At 39.8% G+C, this 4,523-nt stretch overlaps 1 pseudogene; it reads left to right on the top strand.

The window, feature by feature from the left end:
• The first annotated feature begins 2,505 nt into the window (after positions 1-2,505).
• LOC100734949 (olfactory receptor 7D4-like) lies at positions 2,506-3,451 on the top strand (annotated as a pseudogene).
• Positions 3,452-4,523: the final 1,072 nt, after the last annotated feature.

Below are 4,523 nucleotides of genomic sequence, written 5' to 3'. Positions count from 1 at the left end.
CAATTGACCCCTAAAGCCAAAAAGAGAGATAAACTCCTGGCTACTGCTCTAGCTAGCGGCAAACCTTGGTGGCATCCACATGGTGCTGACTTAAGTGGAAGGAAAATGCACAAATTCTGAGGTAAGGCTGCTTCCACCTCGATTGCAAAGGGCCTGAGGGGCCAAGGAGTGTCCCCTAAGAGGGAAACTTGTAAAGATGTAAGGGTGAAGCCAAAGATGCAATGGGGATGCAATAGAGAAGTCTCTACAGTCTTCTCTTCCAGAAGTTTGGAAGTCAGGAATGTGGATCATTCAAGGACAGCTGCAAAAAGTGAGCATAGAGGGTTTAAGAGAGAAGCTGTGGGAGATGAAATCCCTGAAAGGGCTGTGGGGGCTGAAATCCATTGAAGTGCCATGGAGGTGAGATCACCCAAGCCTGTTGGAGCTTACAACCAGATTGCTTCAAATGCTGACCATGGAACTCTAGGACTTAATGTGCACCCTGCTGGATGTTGGACTTGCTTTGCTTCCAATGCTTTATACCCCCCATTTTTAACTTTTGGAATGGTAATGTTTATTTTGTGCCTTTGCACTTCAGAAATGTTTAACCTTGTTGCATTTGTATAGTGGGTTACACTTCAGAGTTTGCCATTGTTCTTGGAGGAGACTTGAGACTTGGACTTTTCAGCAATGCTGAAACTGTTAGGACTTTGGGAACTCTTGGAGATGGACTAAATGTCTTTTGTGTAAAGTAATTTCCATGAGTCTTGGGGGTCAGGGGTTGAATGTTATGGTTTATGTTCATGGCCTCCAAGTCTCATGCCTTTGCATTATGCATTTGTGATTCGTTGATTGCCTAGTGCTTGGATTGTGGGTGTGAGTGCTACACTGGCCTAGGGGTGGAGCCAGGATGAATTGTAATGGCAGGAAGAAGGCATATCTCTCTCTCTCTCTTGCTGGTTTCGGCCTTACTGTTTGCAGTCACCATGAGCTGTGGCCCAGCTATGCCACCCTGCCTTTGAGCCAACTGAGTGTGGACTGAAACCTCCAAAAACTGTAAGAAATAAACCTTTCCTTTACCAGCTTTGGGCATCAGGTATTTTGTCTCAGCAAGAAGTAAAAAGTAACTAAGACACTGATGTAATACAATGCATCCCAACTCTGGGGCATGGACACATAAACTCACATTTGATTTGATTTATTTGATTTTGATGGGATGTTTTTACCTCTTCCTTTTATCTATATAATTCATATAGTTTTTCTTATTTGGAGGGCTTTCCTTGGGAAGGTATTTAGTGAAAAAAATCCATAGCAATCTTCATTAATTAGAAAAGCTGTATGACAGTCAATGGTGTGAGAAGCCTGGTGTGTGCTTATACTGATCAGAAGCCCATCTATGATGCCAGCTGTAGATTAAGGGAGTGTTGACAAATTAGAGCTATCCAGAATCGTTCCACTGAGCTGTGAGAACATAACTGCATATTTAGGAATGGACAGTTTTATCCCAGAAACCAAAGTGGAACAATTCCATCATGTAGTAGGTTTTGCCTACCATGCAGTGAACATTTAGTGCTTTGACTGTAGAGGTGAGGTTTGCATTAGCAAAGACATTAAAATTGTTTCTGAGGATCAAAAAGTTGCTTTGTTTCTGCATTCAAAGATTTAGCAACTCTTAAGTAGGAAATGGATTTTTATGTCAAAGCTCTCTATCCAGTGTTTCCCCAAATGAGACCTAAATAATATCAGTCTTGAAAACTCCCTGTCAAAAATGAAAACCTCAATCACCATGCCTTACCAGTCATTAAGGAGTCACAAAGCAAGAGCGTAGGGAGGTATAATTTTTGTGCCTCTGGAAAACACCATGGTAATAACTGTACTCAGTTCTGGTTAGGTCTTATCTTTGGGGAAACATTGTCTACCTTGGGAGAGATATATATGAAAAATAATTATGATGAAAAGGAGAACAATAATAATGGAAACAAGAGCAAATTTTCAGCATGTCATTTATGCTCTGCACGGTCAATTTTGAACATTGCAATATTTCAGTACTAGTTGCAGATTTAGAAAAGAAAAAATGATTCACCTACACTAAGCTGTAGCATTGGCACAGATGCTAACTCATGGAGTAAAGGTTGTTTGTTATAAAGTACTTTGTATGTCCTATAGCAAAAGTATTGAAATTAAACAGAAGTCATCAAAGAAAGTACATAAAATGACTTCAAATTTTTTACAAGGTTAATAGCAAAAAAATGTAGAATATACCTCCAAATTCTATTGAGAAATTTAAAAGGAGTCATGACTATAAGAAAGAAGAAATTTCAGCTATGGTAAATGAAGTGGAAATGGTTGTACACAAATTTTAAAATAAAGTGAGTTACAACTTGGCTGGGGTAACCATCACCATTGGCTCAATAGAAGGGCCAGAGGCCCATCCAGAGGTGATGTTGTGCACAATGACTGCCTGTCCCTTCAGGGTCTGTTCATTGGATGTTGCTCTTTATTCCTCCACAAAGATAAACCAGTGACATGAAAGGAAAAAACCACACAGTGCATCAAATTTCCTCCTCCTGGACCTCTCAGCTGATCCAGACCTGCAGCCCATCCTCTTTGGCCTGTTCCTGACCATGTATCTGGTCACGGTGCTCGGGAACCTGCTCCTCATCCTGGCCACCAGGTCTGACGCCCACCTCCACACTCCATATAGTTCTTCTGGTCCAGCCTGTCCTTTGTGGACATCTTCTTCACCTATAACCATGGTTCCAAAGATGCTGATTTACATCCAGGCACCGCCAAAGACATCTCCTAAAGAGAATGTCTCACTCAGGTGTATTTCCACTTTATTTGGGTAGAAATGGATGATTTACTACTGGTAGTGATGGCCTATGACCACTTTGTGGTCATCTGCCGTCCCCTGAGGTACACAGTCATTGGGAGCCCATGGCTCCATGCTCTGCTGGATCTGGTGTCCTGGGTCATCATTCTCTGCTTCTCCATGCTTCACATTCTCCTGTTGATACAACTGACCTTTTCTACTGGGACTGATATCCCACATTTCTTCTGTGAACTGAATCAGCTTATCAAGGTGGCCACCTTTGAGTCCTTTTTGAATATCAATACCATCCTAATGTATGTGTCAACTATCCTGCTCATTGTGTGTCCTCCCTTTGGAATCCTCTTCTCTTACTGTCAGACTATACCCTCCTTATTGAAGATGCCCTCCTCTGTAAGCAAGCATAAAGCATTTTCCACCTGTGGGTCTCACCTCTGTGCAGTCTCTCTGTTCTATGGAACAAGAATTGGGATTTACATCAGTTCTGGCTGAACCCATTCCTCTATTCAAAGTACTGTGGCCCCTGTGCTGTACACTGTGGTGACCTCCATGCTGAACCCCTTCATCCATAGCCTGAGGAACAAGGATGTGAAGGGGGCTCTGGGGAGACTCCTCAGGAAAGCAGTCTCTCATTCTTGCTAGACCACTGACTTTCCAACATAGAAGTCATCGTGTGCACCTGAGCAGTGCTGTGAATTTACACATACTGTCTGCTAATTTTTCTGCTATATACTACATATTTAATTTCTTATATTTCCAAAGCATTTGTAACTTTCCCATTGCATAGCTTTGTATTTGTTTCTCTTATAAAACTGCCTTTAGTATTTAATAAACTTTTTCCTTACATACACAATCTGTAACGTTTCACGTGTAGTTTCACTTAGTAGTTTTCTAATGATCATTTCTGAGTTTTTCAATATGATAAAACTACTTATATCCAGTAATGATCTTGTCTTCTCAAAAGTATTATATGAATGACAATGTTCCTTTACTTACTTGTTTTTATTCCTGTTTTTACCCCCTGGGAGAAATTGGATGCTAATAGTAAAATCAGAGTTTTTCCCATGTCAAGACTCTGCTTATCCCTTTTAAAGTATGACTCATCTTGAAATCTTGTCATTTCTGTATTTCTTTCATTTGCATCATTTCTTTTTCTTATTTTTTTATTTTAAAGACGTTAAAATTAAAATAACAAAACAGATAAGGAAACAATTTTAAGAAACACAGATTTCAAAACAAGTCCACTGGAGATCTTCAGTGTCTACCTTATTGTCTCTATTTTTCTTCCAAATAGTTGTACCCACACTGAATGCATACTGAACATTACACAACTAATCTAAATGAAACAGGATGATGAAGGCTTTTTAGATATTCACGTCCTGACATTGGAGATGTCAACAATGACTGCCATAATGTCTCACATTCTCTTTGAAGTAGCTGTATTTATCTTTACGTATGCTGAAATTGAACATAAGAGACCAGAATTATATCTCTCTGGACAGTGAATCATAGTTTTGCTAGATTTTATATCATAATGCTACTGAATTAGCACTAGGTTTCTTAATGTCTATTCTTCTTCAGAGTATCTGGTCATTACATAATGCGTTATATAATCTGTTCCCATAAACCGTTTAGAAATTCGCTCCATGTGTGGACCTCTACATCTATATCTGTACTTTCTGTATTATAGGGAAAAACAGATAACAAGACAACA

This window comes from Cavia porcellus, unplaced genomic scaffold, assembly GCF_034190915.1.
Source record: "Cavia porcellus strain 051 isolate PalLab524CR breed Dunkin Hartley unplaced genomic scaffold, mCavPor4.1 scaffold_17, whole genome shotgun sequence".
Taxonomy (NCBI): Eukaryota; Metazoa; Chordata; class Mammalia; order Rodentia; family Caviidae; genus Cavia; species Cavia porcellus.
This window is presented reverse-complemented; position numbering and strand designations above follow the sequence as displayed.